The 23147-nt window shown below is 37.1% G+C and overlaps 1 protein-coding gene across 1 annotated transcript in view; it reads left to right on the top strand.

Moving 5' to 3' along the window:
* LMNTD1 (lamin tail domain containing 1) overlaps positions 1–23147 on the top strand; it is a 442143-nt gene that overhangs the window by 56993 nt on the left and 362003 nt on the right. Inside the window, exon 4 of the transcript XR_009521169.1 lies at positions 19687–19724. The gene's annotated coding sequence lies outside the window, so the exon portion shown is untranslated. The remainder of the gene's footprint in view (positions 1–19686; positions 19725–23147) is intronic.

Raw genomic sequence — 23147 nt, 5'->3', positions numbered from 1 at the left:
ATCTTCTTTATGGTTTCCTTTGCGGTGCAAAACTTTTAGATTTCATTAGGTCCCATTTGTTTATTTTTGTTTTTATTTCCATTTCTCTAGGAGGTGGGTCAAAAAGGATCTTGCTGTGATTTATGTCATAGAGTGTTCTGCCTATATTTTCCTCTAAGAGTTTTATAGTATCTGTCCATAATTACATTTAGGTCTTTAATCCATTTTGAGTTTATTTTTGTGTATGGCATTAGGAAGTTTTCCAATTTCATTCCTTTACAAGGAGCTGTCCAGTTTTCCCAGAACCACTTATTGAAGAGGCTGTCTTTTCTCCATTGTATATTCTTTCCTCCTTTATCAAAGATAAAGTGACCATATGTGCATGGGTTTATCTCTGGACTTTCTATCCTGTTCCATTGATCTGTATTTCTGATTTTGTGCCAGTACCATACTGTCTTGATTACTGTAGCTTTGTAGTATAACCTGAAGTCTGGGAGCCTGATTCCTCCAGCTCTGTTTTTCTTTCTCAAGAATGTTTTAGCTATTCAGAGTCTTTCGTGCTTTCATACAAATTGTGCAGTTTTTTTTGTTCTAGTTCTGCAAAAAATGCCATTGGTAGTTTGATAGGAATTGCATTGAATCTGTAGGTTGCTTTGGGTGGTATAGTCATTTTCACAGGGTTGATTCTTCCAATCCAAGGACATTGTATCTCTCTCCATCTGTTTGTATCATCTTTTATTTCTTTCATCATTGTCTTTTATTTTTCTGCATAAGGTTTTTTGTCTCGTTAGGTAAGTTTATTCCTAGGTATTCTATTCTTTTTCTTGCAGTGGTAGATGGGAGTGTTTCCCTAATTTCGCTTTCAGATTTTTCATCATTAGTGTATAGGAATGCAAGGGATTTCTGTGCATTAATTTTGTATCCTGTTACTCTACCAAATTCATTGATTAGCTCTAGTAGTTTTCTAGTAGCATCTTTCGGATTCCTTATGTATAGTATCATGTCATCTGCAAACAGTGACAATTTTACTTCTTCTTTTCCAATTTGGATTCCTTTTATTTCTTCTCTGATTGCTGTGGATAAAACTTCCAAAACTATGTTGAATAATAGTGGTGAGAGTGGGCAACCTTGTCTTCTTCCTGAATTTAGAGGAAATGGTTTCTGTTTTTCACCATGGAGAATGATGTTTGCTGTGGGTTTGTTGTATATGGCCTTTATTATGTTGAGGTAGATTCCTTCTATGCCTACTTTCTGGAGAGTTTTTATCATAATTGGGTGTTGAATTTTGTCAAAGGATTTCTCTGCATCTATTGAGATGATCATATGGTTTTTCTCCTTCAATTTGTTAATATGGTGTATCACATTGATTGATTTGAGTATATTGAAGAATCCTTGCATTCCTGAGATAAACCCCACTTGATCATGTTGTATGATCCTTTTAATGTGCTGTTGGATTCTGTTTGCTAGTATTTTGTTGAGGATTTTTGCATCTATGTTCATCAGTGATATTGGCCTGTAGTGTTCTTCGTTTGTGACATTTTTGTCTGGTTTTGGTATCAGGGTGATGGTGGCCTTGTAGAATGAGTTTGGGAGTGTTCCTCCCTCTGCTGTATTTTGGAAGAGTTTAAGAAGGATAGGTGTTAGCTCTTCTCTAAATGTTTGATAGAATTTGCCTGTGAAGCCATCTGGTCTGGGGCTTTTGTTTCTTGGAAGATTTTTAATCACAGTTTCAATTTCAGTGCTTGTGATACGTCTGTTTATATTTTCTATTTCTTCCTGGTTCAGTCTTGGAAGGATGTGCTTTTCTAAGCATTTGTCCCTTTTTTCCAGGTTGTCCATTTTATTGGCATAGAGTTGCTTGTAGTAATCTCTCATGATCCTTTGTATTTCTGCAGTGTCGGTTGTTACTGCTTTTTCATTTCTAATTCTATTGATTTGAGTCTTTTCCCTTTTTTTTCTTGATGAGTCTAGCTAATGGTTTATCAATTTTGTTCATCTTCTCAAAGAACCAGCTTTTACTTTTATTGATCTTTGCTATCGTTTCCTTCATTTCTTTTTCATTTATTTCTGACCTGATCTTTATGATTTCTTTCCTTCTGCTGACTTTGGGGGTTTTTTTCCCTCTAATTGCTTTAATGTGAATAGTTAGGTTGTTTATTTGAGATATTTTTGTTTCTTGAGGTAGGATTGTATTGCTGTAAACTTCCCCCTTAGAACTGCTTTTGCTACATCCCATAGGTTTTGGGTCGTCGTGTTTTCATTGTCATTTGTTTCCAGGTATTTTTTGATTTCCTCTTTGATTTCTTCAAAAGTGATCTCTTGATTATTTAGTAGCATATTGTTTAGCCTCCATGTGTTTGTACTTTTTACAGATTTTTTCCTGTAATTGATATCTAGCCTCATAGCGTTTTGTTCAGAAAAGATACTTGATTCGATTTCAATTTCATTAAATTTACCAAGGCTTGATTTGCGACCCAAGTTATGGTTTATCCTGGAGAATGTTCCATGAGCACTTGAAAAGAAAGTGTATTCTGTCATTTCTGGATGGAATGTCCTGTAAATATCAATTAAGTCCATCTTGTTTAATGTATCATTTAAAGCTTGTGTTTCCTTATTTGTTTTCATTTTGGATGATCTGTCCATTGGTGAAAGTGGGATGTTAAAATCCCCTACTATGATTGTGTTACTGTCAATTTCCCCTTTTATGGCTGTTAGCATTTGCCTTATGTATTGACATGCTCCTATGTTGGGTGCATAAATATTTACAATTGTTATATCTCCTTGGATTGATTCCTGATCATTATGTAGTGTTCTTCTTTGTCTCTTGTAATAGTCATTGTTTTAAAGTCCATTTTGTGTGATATGAGAATTGCTACTCCAGCTTTCTTTTGATTTCCATTTGCATGAAATATCTTTTTTCCATCCCCTCACTTTCAGTCTGTATGTGTCCCTAGGTCTGAAGTGGGTCTCTTGTGGACAGCATATATATGGGTCTTGTTTTTGTATCCATTCAGCTAGTCTGTGTCTTTTGGTTGGAGCATTCAATCCATTTACATTTAAGGTAATTATTGATATGTATGTTCCTATTCCCATTTTCTTAATTGTTTTGGGTTTGTTTTTGTAGGTCTTCTCCTTCTCATGTGTTTCCTGCCTAGAGATGTTCCTTTAGCATGTGTTGTAAAACTGGTTTGGAGGTGCTGTATTCTCTTCACTATTGCTTGTCTGTAAAGGTTTTAATTTCCCCATCGAATCCGAATGAGATCTTTGCTGGGTAGAGTAATCTTGGTTTTAGGTTTTTCCCTTTCATCACTTTAAATATGTCCTACCACTCCTTTCTGGCTTGCAGAGTTTCTGCTGAAAGATCAGCTGTTAACCTTATGGGGATTCCCTTGTATGTTATTTGTTGCTTTTCCCTTGCTGTGTTTAATACTTTTTCTTTGTATTTAAATTTTGATAGTTTGATTAATATGTGTCTTGGCATGTTTCTTCTTGGATTTATCCTGTATGGGACTCTCTGCACTTCCTGGACTTGATCGACTATTTCCTTTCCCATGTTAAGGAAGTTTTCAACTATAATCTCTCTAAATATTTTCTCTGTCCTTTTCTTTTTCTCATCTTCTTCTGGAACCCCTATAATTCGAATCTTGGTGTGTTTAATGTTGTCCCAGAGGTCTCTGAAACTGTCCTCAGGTATTTTCATTCTTTTTTCTTTATTCTGCTCTGCAGTAGTTATTTCAGTTATTTTATCTTCCAGGTCACTTATCCGTTCTTCTGCCTCAGTTATTCTGCTACTGATTCTTTCTAGAGTATTTTAAATTTCATTTATTGTGTTGTTCATCATTGTTTACTCTTTAGTTCTTCTAGGTCCTTGTTAAATGTTTCTTGTATATTTCTATTCTATTTCCAAATGTTTCTTGTATATTTCTACTCTATTTCCATTCTATTTCCAAGATTTTGGATCATCTTTGCTATCATTACTCTGAATTCTTTTCCAGGTAGACTGCTTAGTTCCTCTTCATTTGTTTTGTCTGGTGGGTTTTTACCTTGCTCCTTCATCTGCTGCATACTTCTCTGTCTTCTCATTTTGTTTAACTTACTGTGTTTGGGGTCTCCTTTTTGCAGGCTGCAGCTTCATAGTTCCCGTTTTCTTTGGTGTCTGCCCCCAGTGGGTGAAGTTGGTTCAGTGGCTTGTGTTGGCTTCCTGGGGGGGGGGACTGGTGCCTGTGTTCTGGTGGATGAGTCTGGATCTTTTCTTTCTGGTGGGCAGGATCGCGTCCGGTGGTATGATTTTGACTGTCTGTGAACGTAGTATGATTTTAGGCAATCTGTCTGTTAATGGGTGGGGTTGTGTTCCTGTCTTGCTAGTTGTTTGGCTTGGGGCGTCCAGCACTGGAGTTTGCTGGCCATTGGGTAGAGCTGGGTCTTAGCATTGAGACGGAGATCTCTGGGAGATCTCTTGCTGATTGATATTACATTGGGCCGGGAGGTCTCTGGTGGTCCAATGTGCTGAATTCAGCTCTCCCACCTCAGAGGCTCAGGCCTGACACCAGGCTAGAGCACCAAGACCCTGGCAGCCACTTGGCTCGTTCAGGGGTCAGAATATTCAATATGGTTAGGATGTCCATTCTCCTGAGGTTCATATATAGGTTTGGTGCTATCCGAATCAAAATCCCAATCTGATTTTGAAACCTATATAGAAATTCGGAGGACTTGGAAGACGTGAGAAGTTTGAATCCTAAGCTGGTATTGGAAAAAAGTCAAGAATCAAATCAAATTACATTGCATGACCACAGAAAGGCTCAGGAATTGGCAGCACCAGGTGTCTCACCTCCACTCATCGCTTGAGGCATTTCTTGGTGAGATATCCAATAGATAAGCAGCTCACAGGGACGTTGTGATGTCTAAACCACTGTGAGCATTGGAGGCGCACAGACTGAGCCCAAGTTCCACTCTCTACCCGCTTTGGGCCAGAAGTTGGGGACCCCTTGTTTAAACAAAATAATGTCAACAGCAGGCAGAATATGATCAGTGTCTCAGGAGATGGTCACTGAATCTGTAGTGATGCTCTTGCTGTGTTTTCTCTGCTACTCTGTAATTATGCTTAGAAACTTCCAAAAAACCCCCCAGAAAACCATGAATCCATTCTTTTAAGTCATAGTGATCTATGGGTACAGAGAGAGGAAACCACATGATCTGTCAGATGATTTAAATTAAACCACATGATCTGTCAGAAGGATTTAGGGTAGGAGGGATGAAATTCAGTCAATGCTATTGCCATCTGCGTTACAAAAACAACTCTCTTTGGTAGCTTGTTGAATATACTCATGTTACAAGAGTAGAAAATGCTCTCTTTTAAAAAAGAAATTTAAGATCACATGAAGATAATGATATATACACAAATGAGTTTGACTTTAGTTCAAACAATGTTTTTTTAATCTAAATGACAACAGATAATTTTATATCTTTAAAAATGTTTTTAAAATTAAAAAAAAAAATTTTGAACTGCTTTAGAGTTATGTAAAAAGCAAGCGAACAAATGAAAAGCAGAGATTCTTTCTTGCTTTAGCTCCAAAACTGAAGAATCTAATGTTTATGGGAGAGGGTAAAGTATATTGTCACAGGATTTTAAAATTTTATTATGAATAGAAAATAAGCCAAACCAATAAATAGTCAGTTTCTTAATGTCACGAGCGTATATCAACATTTGAATATGAAACGGGTTCGTATTTCCTTTCTTGAATTATTCATTTTTGATTCAGATATAATGTCTGGTTTATGCAAACCAATGAAAATTTGTTTGCTGTGAGTACATTCTTTGGTGGTATACAGTTAGCCCTCCAGCGAAAGAAGCTCTAATTTTTACTTCTCAATTTTGATTTTAATTCACATCATTAAAGAATCCCCTAGATGATTAAAAGCAATTGCGTGTTCTACTGGAGGATCTATTGAGTCATCCTTTTGAACACTCATCATGGGAGTAGGTAGTGTTAAATCACAGCTGAGTTTAGGTACTATTATTCACACAGCATTTGCATCTTTAAGTAATGGTGATTGTGAAAAATGCCTATTTTTGTTCATCAGAGTAAATTTCTTTGACTGACTAGTTCAATAACAGATCTGACAGGGCCTTTGGTGACTGAGTTCCCTCAAGGCTCATGCAAATGTTGGCTTGATGGGCCCCTCCCCTCCTCATTATTTTGAAAGCCTATTTGGAAATTGCAAACTAACTCTATAACAGCAAATAACCTGGTTCAGCATGATCAGAATCTCGTATTTCTTGTCTACCCAAATCTGCCCCTTAAAGAAGAGGGCACATTCGTCCAGCCCTGAGTTGATCAGGATTAAAGAAGATTGTAAATGAATAAAGATATATTTGAAAGATCTTATTTCCCCCATTAATCTTGTAACAAAGCTTAATGAACAGTATTACCTCTACGCAGCCCTCACATATATATGCTTCTAATGTCACCTCATAAATGCTTTATGTGTTCTGGCTCCTGCCCTTCTTCAGATCCTCCTTAGCAAGTGTCTGATAAGTGCAAGTGCATCTTAACTATAACTCTTAAGTTCGTTGCTGAAGTTAATTTCGTCTTCACTTGGCTTTGAGTTTCTCTGGGGAGGGACTACCTCTGCTATTTCCTTTACAACTTTCCTGATAGCAAGATACATGTTTGCAGTTGGGACTCAGTGGATATTACCACCTGTTTGCCCTCAAAACTTTATTCACAAGAAGCAAAGAACTGAAAAATAAGGTTGGTTGGAAGCATGGGCTGAAGCCAAATAGTGGAAGGCCTTATCTGCCCGGCAGATTCGGACTTGATGACGTTTTGTGAGCAGGGTGAGTGGAGCCACAGGAGCTGTGCCAGAGGCAGCCAAGCTCAGGAGGCGGACGGGCCGTGAGGTTGGGGTGATGAACCAGGCAGTGCGCAGCTGCTGAAATTTAGGCAGGAAGAGTCAAAGGCCATAAACATAGAGTGTAAATATCACGGTGAAGGAAAGCCTTGATCATTGAAGTCTGAAGGAAGAGGTGAGATTCACAGAGTAGAAAGAAAACATTTGAGCAAAAAGAGAAAGGGAGAATATTCTAGTGTGCTAGAGACATTAATGGAATTTCAGCAATGAAAATGTTTTTGACAAAAAATTCATTTCTTCCTCGCCAGGCTGAATAGTTCTTATTTTCCTCCCTCCCTTTCTTCCTTGTCTCTCCTTCTCCTCTTCCTTCTTCAACACTGCCAACAAATCCTACATTTTATTTCCTCTGGTTTCATCCACTTCTCATTTCCATGCCCCCTGGTGTCTCAGTATGATTTTGTTGACTAGAAACTGCCTTCCTTTGTCCTATTCTTTCTGCAAAATACATTATCAGACCTTAAATGAGTGACACAGAGAAGCTGAAGAACTTCTTCCCTGGAGATTTTTTTCTCAGATAAATAGGCGGAATCTTACTGGATTTTTAAAGACTCCTTTTTGTTCCGTGATTTCCCTGAACTCCCTTGACAGAGGTCAGGAAATTCTTTCAGGCTCTTCTATCTAAGATTTATGCCTATTAAATAATGCCTAAATCTCTGTAAATGTGACCTGGAGGGAAGTACGTGTTGCTTGCTTCCATCAGCATAACCTGCTTCTCTTGCCACACCTTCCTTCCCTGCTCTGTATGTGTGTGTGTTTGTGAGGACGGGAGATAGTTTGGTGAAGGTAGGGTCCCTGAGCCCAGAGATGGGAGGCAAGTGAAGTGTCATTTATCAAAAGTATTAGCATATAGGGCCAGAGGACTGAACGTACTCTTGTGTGTCCTAGTCTAAATTGAGTCACCAAGCAAAAGGCTCCATTAAGAGAAAGTTTGATAAGAACCAAAAATAAGGGGGGCAAGGTGGTATCAGGAGAGTGGAGCTCTACGTATAGTGGATGCTGGTCTGAGCAGTTCCAGAAGAGTAATGCCAATATTGGAGTCATTCTTTAGGAGAGACCAGTGTGGCTCAGTGAGGTGGCTAAATTTACCTAAAGGGTTGGAATGGAGTGGAATTGTCTTTCCTGGTTCAAAGTCACTGAAGCAATGAAGCTTAGGAAAAGCACCTCTCCAAAATACATCGTTTTTCATCTGCAAAAAAGGGGAAGAAAATATTCCTTGTTTTATAACTCATCAACTGCTCTAAATCTTTAATCAGCTTTATTCCAGGAAAGAGGGAACTGATTGAACTGTATGATTGTCGGAGACAGTATATTCTTGGTAAATTGAAGATATATTGCTTTACGGTTTAAAGTTCAGTATCTGGAATCAAACAAACCTGGGTTTGAATCTTTGTCTGATATTTATTAGCTTTATGAATTGGGGGAAGTTGCTTAAACTCTGTAAGCCTCTGTTTACAGAGATGAGAAGGAAATGAAAAATTGAATATTGTTCATGGGGCTCCCATTGCCAAGTTAAAGAGATAGAAGATAAATACACAGAAAAATAGAAGAAAAAGTTCAAATGAATATTTCCCGGAGCAGGGCATGAACCCGTGTCCCCTGCATCGGCAGGCGGACTCTCAACCACTGCACCACCAGGGAAGCCCCAAGAGTCCTTCTTTTATTGTTTACTTTCTGTTTCAGGAACTTCCTTTAGTCATTCTTTTAGAGTAAATCTATTGGTAGACAAATTCTCTTTGTTTTACTTCCTCTTATAATGTCTTGATTTCCTCTTCATTACTGAAGGATACTTTCGTTGGATGTAGAATTCTAGGTTGATGGGTGTTTACTTTCAGCACCTGAAAAATGTTGTGCCACTTCCTGCAAGCCCTCATGGCTTCTGGTGAGAAATTCTGTCATTTGAATTGTTTTTCTCCTGTAGGTAAGGCATCATTTGTCTCTTGCTGCTCTTAAGAGTTTTTTCTTTGCCTTTGGTTTTCAGAAGTTTGACTATGATGTGTGTTATTGCAGAATTCTTTGAGTTTCTCTTTGGAGTTTGCTCAGTGTCTTGAATATGTATGCATTGTGCCAAATTTGGGAAATTTTCAGCCCTTATCTAAAAATGCTTTCTCAGCCCTGCTTCTTTCTCCTGTCCTGGAACTCCAATGACACAAATGTTAGCTCTTTTGTTGTAGTCCCCCGGTCTCTGTCCTTGTTTTTTTTTTTTTTTCTTTTTTTCCCCTAGTCCATTTTCTCTCTGTTGTTCAGATTGGGTTATTTCTATTGTTCTATCTTCAAGTTTACTGATCTTTTTCTCCATCCTCTCCATTCTCCTGTTGGGCTTATCCATTGAGTTCTTCTTTTCTTTTTTTGTTTATTGCATTTTTAATTCTAAAATTTCCATTTGTTTCTAATTTATGTCATCATTATAAAAATGGCAACTTTCTATTGTTTTCATTTTTTTCAAGCATGTTCGTAATTGTTGAAGCTCTATGGCTGCTATAAAATCTTTGTCAGATAATTCCAACATCTGTGTTATCTCAGTGTTGGCGTCTGTTTATTGATTTTTTTCTCCTTTAAGTTGAGATTTTGCTGCTTCTTGCATGACAAGTGACATTCAATTGTATCCTAGACATTTACAGTGTTATGTTATGAAACTCTGGATCTTACTGAAATCTTCTGGTTTAGGAGACTTTATCTGACACTGTTCCAGAGGGGAAGTGGGTGGGAAGCTGCCTCCTCACTGCCAAGTGGTGGTAGATGTCTAGATTACCCACGTGGTCTCTATTGACACCCAGGGGACAGGGTGGGCGGGCGTAGTCCTATAAGTGATAGGTGGGCAGAGGATTCAGGCTCCACCTGTGATCTCTACTGACATTGTGAGGGAGGGCCATTGTTATGGTCAGGCTGGGATGAGATTCTTGACTCCACTAAGGGAGAAGGCGTGCCCAGCAAATCTATAATCCCCTCAGCCTTTGCTGACAGTGTTGGGAGTGGGGCTGCACATTTTTCTGTCACCACTGGGGTGGTGTCAGCGGAGGCCATTTGGACTGCTACCCTCACTTTGTGGTAGCAAGGCACCTCTCCCCCATAGCACTGATGGTAGAGACCATGTGGGGAGCAGTAATGAGGCGCCTCTCTCCCTCAGGCCAAGGTGGTTGGGGTAGTGGCGGTTATAGTCTAAATGTTTTCTATTTTGCTTGGCTACGCCTTTCCTAGTCCTTTGGTTAGAGAGAATTGTCTCTTCTTGGGGCTTTTTTTCCTCCTCCTTGTGGGTGCCTGTTGGCACTTAACAGGTGACTGCTTCTCTCGCAAAAAGAAAGCCCAGGGAACTCACTTCAGTGTCTTTCCCCAGGTCCTGTGCCGGTCTGCCTCCTCTCTACCTTTCAAAGTCTTCTTATGTTTACTTTATATATAGTGACTAGAGTTTTAATTGAACTCCTTCTGTGCCTATCTTTGAGCCATAATTCATAACTAGTGAATATATAAATTGGTTCTGACTTTTTGTATTATAAATTATTCTTCAGTGAACATCTTTATGTCTAAAACCTTAGGATAGATTATTAGGAAAGGAAATACTGACCAGAAGTATGTGAACATATATAAAATTTTTGATATATTTGCCAAATTGTTTTCCAGAAGGAACATACCCACATGTACTTTTACTAGCAATGTGTAAAAGTACTCATTTTAAAAGATACCCTAGCCAACGTTAAAATTTTCCTAATTTTAAAGGTGCAAATTGGTATGAGAGTTAAATTTCTACCATGGTTTTGAAAGATATGAAGGACTAGCGTGATTTATTATAAAATAATCCACCAAAGAAAAGGTATAACAATAATATCACTTTTCTGAATGCTTAAAAAGTGCCAGGCATGCTCTTGAACCTTTAACATTTTATTCTCATAACAACTTAATGAGGTTAGTATTATGATCTTCTTTTTTATGAGACTTGGAGACTGGAGGTAATTTGCCTAGGTCACATAATTAATAAGTGGTAGAATTGAAATTTAATCCAGTGTTCTCCAGCTCCAAATCCCTCGCATGGATTCACTGTGGGCAGCAATAGTGAGCTGATTTGCTTAAATGATTCACAGGCTCATTCGTTGTCAGAAATGAAGGGCAGCCTTAGAACATTTCCTCGTTCAGTATCAGCAGATGGCATAAAGGAAAAACCATTCAATCTACTGATTCCAATTTCAATATACAACTATTAATAAGTGGTGATGGAGAGAATCAGTCAAGTATGCCAAATCTTCACCTTAATTGCAGGCTATTAAAAACCTTCAAATCAATATCTAGTTGTAAAACATGTGAATGATTTCTTTGTGAGAACTGCTTTCTGTAAAAAGTGATCAGATCTGGCAGAAAACAAGCTGAGTTCTGTCAAATTGGGGTTTGGGTGGGGTTGGATGTGACTAATGCTTCAGTATTCTAAGGGATTAAAAAAAAGATCTTTTGCTTTTTAAAAATTTTTACTCAAACCCTTTAAGGTGGACTTTGATTACCCTTAAAGCTCTACTCTGATGGCAATGCTTTGTAATACTCAGCGGAATAAGCCAGCAAGATATTGCCTTTCCAATCGCATCTAATATAATGATGACAACTTGAATCAGAGCCAAGGGGATTATAACAATTGCGCAGGGTCGAATGGCAGGAAAACCGAGTTTTATTCCTCACATTTAGACTGTTATTAGTGAAACCCTGTGGACAGTCTTGAGAGTTCGAAGAATGTCATAAATTACTGCAGGTGATCTTATGCAAAGTGGACAGAGGTACACAATTACTGTAAAAAGAATTTTTATCTAGTAATTTGGAAGTCTTGTTTGAGAATATGTCTGTACACATAGATAAATTAGGCCTGAAAATTTCAGTTCAGCTAATTTACCACAGCTGATTAAGTTGACCCTAAATAGGAAGAGATCAATTATTTCCAGTTGCTGTTCGGTGGTATCATTTGAACAGCCCAGATTTTGCCTTTATGTCACTTGTTGAAAGGGGTGGTGTGTGGAAATGATAAGGCCTTGTTAGACATAAATCAGATTATAATAAAAATACTGGAATCCAACTTTAATGCCTGTTGTTACTCGCAATGGGATTTTGATAAAACACAAAGCCTATTATATCTAAAGTTTGAATATTATGTTAATCAGAATTCCTGCTGCTAATTTCTATTTTTATATTGAATTTTTGTTAATTAATGAACAGTGTGTTTATTTAGAGAAAAGACAATATCTTATTAAATAGCTTTTTCATACAAACACAAAGGAAAGATTATTTGACAATCAACATGCAAACAGCATGTATGCACCTGAGAAAGTGTTTGGGGGAATCTTTTGCCTGCAAAGTATTGAAAGAGTGTTTGCTTATGCATATATTATATATAAATATATAAATATATGTGTATATACATTTGTTTATTTGTTTGTTTGTTTATTCATTTATTTATATTGCTTGTTCTCTGTTACTCTGGAAACAATTCAACATTTTCTCCAGGTGAGGAAGCCTGTTATCTCCAATTCTTCATGAATTATTGAGAAAAATGATATGAGTTAACACTTCAGTTGTCAACTCTATGCTACGATGACATACAATGCAATTCGTTGTGACCTTGAACTGAAGGTTAATTCAACCCTTATGAAATTTGTTGAAAATAAAATTAGGAAATTTAATCAAAGCATGAAAAATGCAAAGAATCTGATTAAGTTTTGCTTCCTCTAAAGAGATGAGATTTTATGTGTAGGAGCTAAAGTGATTTACATTCAATACATTTGTGTTTGTTACACTCAAAATTGTAAGTAAAGTATTTATTTTTGGAAAAATAAGGAATGTAAAATTTGGAGAAATAATATATACAAGTAAAATGACTCACAACATATTCAGTGGCAGAGCATACCTGTCCGTAGTTCACAATACTTGTGTACCGTTGGGATATATATATATGTATATATATGTGCGTATATATACACATACTTTTAACTTTGGAAGATGAGAAAATTTGACATTGTGTTTTGTTCTATGTATTTTAACCATTTTTGGAGAATCAAAATATTGGTGAGTATAGCTGTAGAAAAAAAATTTATTTCCATGCTATTGGGAAAATAAGTGAACTACTGGGAGAATATATTTACAACTTATATATTATATCACACTTAATATAAAAGAATACCTACAAATTAATACAAGGAAAAATAATCCCATTGAAAAATGGGCAAAATATATGAGGTAATCTGAAAAAAATTGAACCTTAACTGTAATCAACTGTAATGAATGAGATATGATATATTGCCCATTGAACTGGTCCCCAAAATGTCTAATATCCAGAGCTGGTTGGTGACAGTATAGGGACATGGTTGCTGTTGATAGAAGTATAAAATAGTATAGCTTTTTAGAAAACAATTTGACAGTATATAAAAAATGTAACTGTATATACCCTTTAATCTCACAATTACACATAAAGAATTTATCCTGTAGAAGTATTCATATACATGCAGTAAGTTATATGTATATTAGTCTCATTGCAGCCTTGTTCATAATACTAAAAGGGGTGATGACTAAATGTTCATTTACAGGGTAATGATGATGACAAAAATTATGGTTTTATAGACTGCTATGAATTCATTAATCAGACAACTTTATAGTAGGACCATACAATTTATTGTCCAAACTAGACTACTTTTGATAGTAAAAAAGGGCACTGTTAATAGTTAATCCAGGAAAATAGGATAAACCCAGACAAATGTCCAAAACATAGTGTTCGGTAAGGAAAACAGAAAGAAAGAAAGAGAGGGAGGGAGGGAGGGAGGGAGAGAGGGAGGGAGGGAGGCAGGGGGAGAGAGAGAGAGAGAAAGAAAGAAAGAAAAAGAAAGAAAGAAAGGAAGGAAGAAAGGAGGGGGGGAGGGAGGGAGGAGAGAGGAGGGAGAAAGGAATATATATTTGAATCTTCCAATACTAAAACTCTGGATGTGCATATCTGTATAAATGCATAGAAAGAAGCATGGAAAAATACACACTAAACTGCTAATATTTGTTAACTTCTGGGGAGGACCATGGAATTAAGAAGAGTGAAGGTAAACTTATTCTTTTAAGTGTATTTTTTTTTTACAGTGAGCAATCATTTTTAATTATAAAATGAAATAGCAATAAAAACCTTCCAAAAATTGACTATTAAAAAAAACCCCAGTTTTGTATGCATCACCCAGTAATTTAGTTTCGTTAATTGTGAGGACTGCTTTGGCTGATATGGTCACCTCCAAGTGAAGATCCTACAATGTCTAAGTACAAAGCTGAAGGCAGTGGAATCACTTTCAACAAAAACCTTCCTCAGTAGTAATGAACAGTGAGTGTTTTGTTGCTCTCAGATAGAATAGAAAGGTACAATTATGAATAAGCACAAATTTTATATTATGTTAAAGAATTTAACATAGTTTTTTTTTTTGTGGTACGCGGGCCTGTCACTGTTGTGGCCTCTCCCGTTGCGGAGCACAGGCTCTGGACACGCAGGCTCAGCGGCCACGGCTCACGGGCCTAGCTGCTCCGCAGCATGTGAGATCTTCCCCAACCGGGGCATGAACCCGCGTCCCCTGCATCAGCAGGTGGACTCTCAACCACTGCGCCACCAGGGAAGCGCTAACATGGTTTTATAGTCGTTAAATGCCAGGTGAAAACTGTTTATAACTTAATTATTCTTATGATCCAAGTTCTAATTATAGTACCTTATATGAACTTCTGTGTTGATGGAAACAGTTCAGACCTATCTGACTTTGCTAGTGACTTCCTGATGGAAAAAACAATAACTAACTGCAGGGTTCTTTCCATAGTAATGATTTTGCTGGTCAATCCGTTAGGTCTTTGGAACACCACAATTGACAGTTACGCTAGACTAGAAGTTTATTCATTCAGTCTTTTACCATGTGCCTGGTACTGTTTTAGGTACTGGAGGTACAGAAAAACATTAAAAATCCCTGCCCACGAGGAACTTATTTTCTAGCTGTGGGAAAGTGGGAGACAGATACTAAACAGTAAGTAAAATAAAAGTCTATTAGATTGTGGTGAGTGTTATGGGAAATGTAAATTGAACAGAGAGTGCTGAGTGGGAGGTATATTTTATTTTTAAATAAAATGATAAAGAAAGGAAAATATCTGAAGGAGGTGAGGGAGCAAGCCAGGAGGATAACTGGGAAACAAGAGGAGCAAGTGCTCAATGTGCAAGCGTACCTGGAGACTTAGGAACAGCGAGAAGGCCAGCATGTCTGCCCCAAAATGGGGGTGGGGAGGGCTTCCCTGGTGGCTCAGTGGTTAAGAATCCACCTGCCAATACAGGGGACACAGGTTCAAGCCCTGGTCCAGGAAGATCCCACATGCCGCGGAGCAACTAAGCCCGCGAGTCACAACTACTGAGCCTGCGTGCCACAACTACTGAAGCCTGCATGCCTAGAGCCCGTGCTCCGCAACAAGAGAAGCCGCTGCAATGAGAAGCCTGCGCACCGCTAGGAAGAGCAGCCCCTGCTTGCTGCAACTAGAGAAAGCCCGCCCACAGCAACACAGCCAAAAATAAATTAAAAAAAAAAAAATGAGGGCAGGGAACGGACTTGAAGAACTGAGGTCAGAGAGGCGACAGCCTGCTCTTGTAGGGCCTTGTGGGTCATTATAAAGACTGACTTTTAACAGAGCAAGGTAGAAAGACACTGAAAGATCTTAAGTGAGAGTGAGATGATTTAACTTACATTTTAACAGGATCACTGTTCAAGCTCTTTCTTCTATCAACTGCTTTTATCCATTTAAGAAGCCAACTCTCTAGGGTTCTGATTGGTTATTAAATTCTTTTATAGCATGTACTTACAGGGAAGAGTAGATAAAAGGTATGTTTAAAAATGTACTTATATTTAGTTCTTAATCTCAAATAGCCACAAATGAAAATAACATTAGACAATTTTATCCAGTGCACGGAACAAGAAAGTGAAAAGGTTTTACTTACATATAGTTAGATTCTAAGGAGAAATTCAAAACAATAGGCATGTTGTATAGAAATTAAGAGACATCAAATCTCTTAAATCCATCTTTATTTGTTTATTTATTTTTTCATCTCTATTGCCTCAGCCTTGGTTCAGGACAACATTTCTTCCCTGGAGGTTTGTGGTAATCTCTTCCTAACTGGTTAGGGTACTTTAAGCTTCCCTTCTGTCGATGCCATAGTTCAGATATCATTTCTTTTCTAATGTACTATAATGGCTTCTCCTAACCTGTTTTTCTGCCTGCATTCTTGCTCTGCCTTCAGTACTTTCAATTGTGTCATCACAGAACTTTTTCTATTATGGAAATGTTATCCTCAACTAAAAATTTTCAATGGTTATATAGAGAGTTCAGGTTAAAGCTGAACTCCTTAGGATGGCAGAGAGGCTTAATGTCTAGTCTCACACTATCAATGTTATCTTTAAAGAACTACTTAAAGCTTCCTGCATGTGCTATGGTTTACCTTGATTCCATGCCTTTTCACATGCTACTTCCTTGGTTCACTTCTACTTGTCATTCAAGACTCAGGCCATGTGCTGCCTCTTTTTGGGATGTCAGGGTTACCTGCCTTTCCTATAGGCAACCACAGTACGTTTTGTAAATATTATAACTGTTGGTTTATTCCATTGGTTTATATACTATTTGAGGGGAGAGTCTAAGTATTATTTGCCTTTGTATTTCCAAGACCTAACACGTAGCAGATGGTAAATAAATGATCTCTGCAGGAGATAAAGTACCATGAAGAAAGTAAAGAGGGAAGATTGATATGTAACTTAAACATGACCTCTGTCCTGGATTATAAAGAGAAATGCAATAGAGATGCCAACAGTTGACTGAAGTTATATGAGGCAAAAGAAACTGGGTCAGCACTGTTCCTTGCCCAGAGTTCATTAGCTACTTAAAATAAATCAGAATATTGAAGCAGAACTTGCAAGTTATAGCTGCCTTTACTATTACTGTCATTGGTGTTTCAAGTGAAGATTTTTACAATTCATACATACATCTGTTAGATCTACATTTTAATGTAATTTTTTTCCTTAAAATTCCGAAGAATATGAAGGCATTACAGTGGCCTCTTGATAGATTAGACTAGAGGAAGAATTGCTCCTCTAATAGCTGTTGCTACATTGATTGAAGATCTTTCAGTAGATTTGCAAAGGAGATATGGGAAAGTACTTCTTGTGATAGTCAAAGTCTGTGACAGTTAAATGGAGTTGAGGATAGATAACAGAATGCATTTATTTAATTTAACAAATATCTGACCAGCGGCAATGGGCCAGGTGCTGACCTACGTACTGGAGATACAATTTTAAACTAAAAGCAATGCTACCCTCATGTAACTTGTGTTAGAATGTCTTTTCTAATTTCCATTCTGTAAATGAGTATGGGGGTAGAAATTGTGTGAGACCAAAACATTCAACAGGTCTGGTTTGCCCTTGAAAATGGAGGAGAAGTGGAAGGAATCTAAAAGCTTAGCTTTCTGTCATACCCCTGGCAATTCTGTAGAGTCGGAACTGAACAAAAGGAAAAAAAAGATATGGGAACAGCAAGGAACATTGTTGATTTACAATGTTTCAGGTGTACAGCAAAGTGATTCAGTTCACATATATATATATATATTACTATTTTTCAGATTCTTTTCTATTATAGGTTATTACAAGGTATTTAATATAGTTCCCTGTGCTATACAGTTAAGTCCTTGTTGGTTATCTGTTTTACATATAGTAATGTGTATATGTTAATCCCAAATTCCCAATTATCCCTCCCCCCTTCCCCTTTGGTAACCATAAGTCTGTTTTCTATATCTGTGAGTCTATTTCTGTTCTGTAAATAAGTTCATTTGTATCATTTTTTAGATTCCACATATAAGTGATATATGGTATTTGTCTTTCTCTGTCTTCATTTACTATGATAATCTCTAGGTCCATCCATGTTGCTGCAAATGGCATTATTTCATTCTTTTTTAAGGTTGAGTAATATTCCAGTGTGTGTGTGTATTTTTATATATATATATATATATCTATCTCACGTCTTCTTTATCCATTCATCTGTTGATGGGCATTTAGGTTGCTTCCACGTCTTGGCTATTGTAAATAGTGCTGCTATGAACAGTGGGGTGCATGTATCTTTTCAAATTATAGTTTTCTCCAGATATATGCCCAGGAGTGGGATTGCTGAGTCATATGGTAACTCTATTTGTAGTTTTTTAAGGAGCCTCCATACTGGTCTCCATAGTGGCTGCACGAATTTACATTCCTAACAGCAGTGTAGGAGCGTTCCGTTTTCTCCACACCCTCTCCAGTATTTATTATTTGTAGACTTCTTCATGATGGCCATTCTGACCGGTGTGAAGTGGTACTTTGTTGTAGTTTTGATTTGCATTTTTCTAATAATTAGTGATGTTGAGCATCTTTTCATGTGCCTGTTGGGCCATCCGTATACTCCCACATATTTTGTAACATACTTTTATGTAATACTTACCAATTAAAATTATAGATACTATGGACATACAGTAATAAATTACTATAAACTTTAATAAGTTAAATTTTAACAACTCAGCCCCTGGCTACTAAACAAATATTTGTTGGGTAAATTAATGAATTAATTAACAAATCTGGCAAGTTGTTCATTCTTGAACAGAAAAAAGACACTAGCAAAAGAAGAGGGAAACATCTTTAGGGACTGAATTTTTAGGCAGGAAACTAGTGAAGTGTAAGTCATGTTTCCATTGTTTCTTTTTCATTGGAGTAGGACATGTGAAAGATAAAGGAATCTCTGGGAAGGGAACTACTGGCAATGCAGTTAGTATTGATGAAATGGGCTTAGATACCTGTATCATGACTTAATATCCTGCAAAGATAGGCTCTTGGCTAGAGTGAGATGCATATTGCAAAATGGGGAAGAACAAACATGTTTTCCCAGAGGTTAGCTGACCTGTTCAAGAAGGTTCTACATTGAAAATGTAGAGAAAGCAAAATAAATTCCCAGATAAAGCCATGATGCTGATTTCTTTGGAGGAGAAAAGATAGGAATGGAAAGAAAAACAAGACTGAGGGAGCTTCTCAGTGATTCACATGAGAAAATAATTTAAAAAGACTGAAAATATTACTTAGAAATTCAAATACCAAAACACATGTAAAGCACATGGATTGTAAATAAAACAAATGCATGTTGCAAAATGTATACACATATGGGAAGTACTAAGACTTGTTGGAAATATTTTTATGAAACAGTTTATCTCATGCACCAAATAAATAATTACTAAAAATCTGATAGAAGGGAATGTATAATAGTATGATATGTCAAGAAAATACACCTTTAAGGATATCCACAAAATATATACCTTACAGGTGGATGAAAGAGGCAGAAGTGATGTTGAACTGACTTTACTGAGGAAACAGATGATGTGTTCTTGATATATTTTACAAAACTGGCAGACAATCAAGATATAGTAGTAATGGGGATATAATCTGGCCATATGCTGGAAGCCTTAGTCAGCCAAATACAGAGCATCTGACAAGTTCTTGACTTGCTTGATGAAAATTCTGACTCCCAGAGAGTGAAGGAAAATGTCAAAACATCCTTGAAGTGGCAGAACCAGTATGCTAACATTTTGTATTTTTATAAAAAGGAAAAGAAAATGTATATGATTATGTGTTGGATGCATTTTAATACTTATTTTAAAAACCTCTATAGGGACACAGGAGGAACTGGTAACATTAGCTGCCTCTGGGAAAGAGGGCTGGTGGCTGGGGAACAGGGATAGCAGAGATACTTTTAACATTTTTTTTTTTTTTTTTACTTTAGAAATTTTGAAGTGTGCAATTCTGTTGCTTATTCCAAAGGTAAGTTAAAATGATCAAAGACACCCCTTAAAAAGAAAAAGTTCCAAATTAACATTTATGCTGGGTAACAGGGAAGGGCCCTTTTAAGATAAAACATAACATTTTGCGTAGCTTTTATTAAACCATTTATATTGTATTGCAGTCATATAATATGAGTAAACCTCTTAAGCAATTTACCAGATTAACCAGAGAATTCGCTGCTGTCTGGAAAATATACTACTTGATACTGAAGGCGCACTGGATGCTCCCAGCTGGGGGTCTCCCTTTCTTGTACTCATGCCTTTGCCTCTCTCCAAGTGGGGTGTGTGCTTAACAAGACTCAGTTGTGTGTGTATTCAAACCTGATTATGTCCATTATACTTGATATTTTAAAACATGTAATTTAATTAAATACTAAACTGATGAGATTTTAAGTGTGGAGTGAAAGAGTTATTATTTCTTGTAAACTTATTTGAATGCTTTCGAAAGACTATAAAAATAAGGTGTTAAAACAAGTGCTGTCAGGATAGATTTTGAACAAGACAACTGTAAAAGACTGGGAAAAGAATCACAAAAGTCTACATGATTTTAGGACTCCAATACTTCTACAGTGTTGTTACATTTTTACTCTATTTTAAATAAACTGAAAATAGAAATGATAGATGATGTGTTATGGCTCCACAAAAAAGACAATGCAAAATTCCAATCAGCAATCGACCCAAAGGACTTGACCCTCTGTGTTTAAGTTGGATGAGTGAATGTATATTTAAAGGTCTAAGTTAAAAATATACACTTCAGTTTTTTATGTGTTATGATTCTCCACTCTAATAGTTTCTGTTTAGCCCACTGACCACAGACCTTATCCTGTGTTGGCTTAAGTACCTGACTCTTCCACAGAACTCTTAACTTTAGAAGAGGGGCCATATCTTGTTCATCTTCGTAACCCTTGTGTATCATATGGATCTTAGAACACAGCAGATGGTCAGTAAATGTTTGTTAAATAATTACTGTGCCAACAGAGTTGAAACTGGAATATGTTTTTGCTTAGTCCTGATACTGGGGAGTCACCAGGTCTGTCAACAAAACTTGAGAAGAGTAGAGTAAACAGCCCTGGGGAAAAACTAAATTCAGGAGCTGAGTTAAGAGAAAGAATAACCAGGTTAATGGAAGGAGCTGGACAATCTCATCTTCGATCACTGTAAGAAATAAAATATGAAGCAAATTTAGAGTCAAAGCCAACAGAAAAGGACAAAGAAACAAGAGGAAAAAAATCAATATATTAGGAGTTCCGAAGCAAGAGTAAATTCATTTGAAATGTTATGGCCATATGCTTCTCAACATTCCTCTACTGACCTTCAAGATGAAATACTCAGAGCGAGCTTTCAACAGATGAAATTCTGGAAACTGTTAAACTAGACCTAATTCTATAGGAGTTTGTCGGTAAGGGGAAATGAAAGTTTTCTTGGGAGAAAATAACTCAGTCATTTTAGAGTTTGTGATAACCAGGGAGGGGGAAACTTTTCTTAGATGCACATAATAGACCAGAATTTCCCAAAGTGTGTTCCATGGAACATGAGATTGCAATATTCTCTGTACTGCACAGAGTACATTTTCTTATTTATTTACCTGTTCTCTATTCTCTGTCTCTCCTTCTGGAATGTAATCTCCACAAGAGAACTGGCTCTTCTGGCCTGCCTTGCTTACTGCCACAGGCCCACAGATTTAAATAGTGCCTGGCACATATTAAGTGCCTCAGGAATATTTATTAAATGAAGGGCCAGGGAACAGCATGGAGAGGCAGGAACCCAGACAGCCCCAGAGACAGCAGGGACAGAGTTGCACCAATAGGATCACAGGTGAAGGTCATTGTGAAGCAGAAAGAGGCATCAATTACCCAAACCTCCACCACCAAATGGGACATTTTATTTATAAACTGAAAATAAACGGAGCTCCTTTTTTGCCCTCTACAAGGCACCGCAGTAGAGACGCAAGGTTCAAGGCATAGATGCCTGGGAGACTGGTGGTAACCTTGTTAGAAATAGAGAAGACATATCTCTATGGAAGGTGAAAAGGCTCATTAATTACTTTTATAGAAATTGTTATCTGCTTAGTTTATAGCAAAAAAAAGTTCATTAGCTGGTGAACATAGTTTCAATAATTTAAAAATACAATTTATGAGACTGTTTCATAGTAACTGTAGGAGACACTTTATCATTCCTCTCTAAATCACTCAAACGAAAAGACGGACTCATTATGCAATCATCTAAGTACTCTTAATTAAAGAGATAATGTTCATACCATAATCTTTTAAAAAAATGACTAAGTTGTGAAACTTAAGGACAAAAGAAAGAAAAGAGTACTTCCTGCCTTTGCATATATAATTCCACAGAAAGCAGTGGCTCTCAATGGTACTAGAATCGAGAATTTTAAGGAGCAAACTGATGGCAAGTCACACCCCAGAATTTCTGGGGGTGGGACCCAAGCCTCAGAAATTTTTAACATGCTCTCTGGGTGAGTCTAATGTGCAGCTGGGCTGAGGACAATGAAAGCAAGAGATGTGATGGAGGGGAGTACTGGAGACTGTCTTTTATGAGAGTAAATCTGAACTGTAGTGGGAAGTTGGAACTTAAATTCACATCCACAGTTTCAAATCTGAATGCTCTAAATATGATATTTTATGTGGAACTCTTTAACTTCTCATAATATTAGATTTTTTTTTTTCCATTAAGGATTTGATATACCGATCTGGAAGTAAACCCTTCAGAATGACTAAGAACCGATCATTAGAGACAGAATGTCATCACACACTGGAAATGGTCACTATATAGCCAATCAGATTTTTTAATCTTTTTGAGGTAAAGATTGTGAGCTGCTGAAATAGTTTATTAATAGAGTTTATTCATAGAAAATTATTAATTTTAATTCATTAAGATTATTTCTCTACAAATACTTGAAATTAAAGTCGTTATATATTTTGGGATGTTTAAATTGAACTCTGCCTAGTGAAAGGGAGACAGACCAGATGATTAAGGAAATTATTTTCAAACAAGAAAGCTTACTTATTTTATTTGTTAACCATGATTAAACTTTGCCGTAGGACTCTTGAAGTTGGTTCGGTGGTACGTGTGGTTCTGGTACTGCAACCACACGTTCCATTTTTAGGAAGATGGCTAACAGGCTGCCCAGTGTGGGTGTGGACAGATGCCCGTTCCCTGACTGCTGTGACAGTGTGACTGACTGCAATAAAGGGACACTCCATTTCCTTCTTCTACTCCTCCCCTTCCCTGTCAGTCAGCTTCCCCAACATCACTGTCAGTCCACTGGGCTACTGTTCTATCCCTACTCTAGACTGAATACTGAATTATATGCCAGGAACATACAATACTGCTACAAGACGATACTATTATTATCTTCACTTTCTAGATGAGGAAAGAGGGGCGTGGA

Source organism: Delphinus delphis, chromosome 11 (genome assembly GCF_949987515.2).
Source record: "Delphinus delphis chromosome 11, mDelDel1.2, whole genome shotgun sequence".
In the NCBI taxonomy this organism is placed as follows: Eukaryota; Metazoa; Chordata; class Mammalia; order Artiodactyla; family Delphinidae; genus Delphinus; species Delphinus delphis.
The sequence above is the reverse complement of the archived record's forward strand: the minus strand, read 5'-3'. Positions and strand labels throughout refer to the sequence as shown.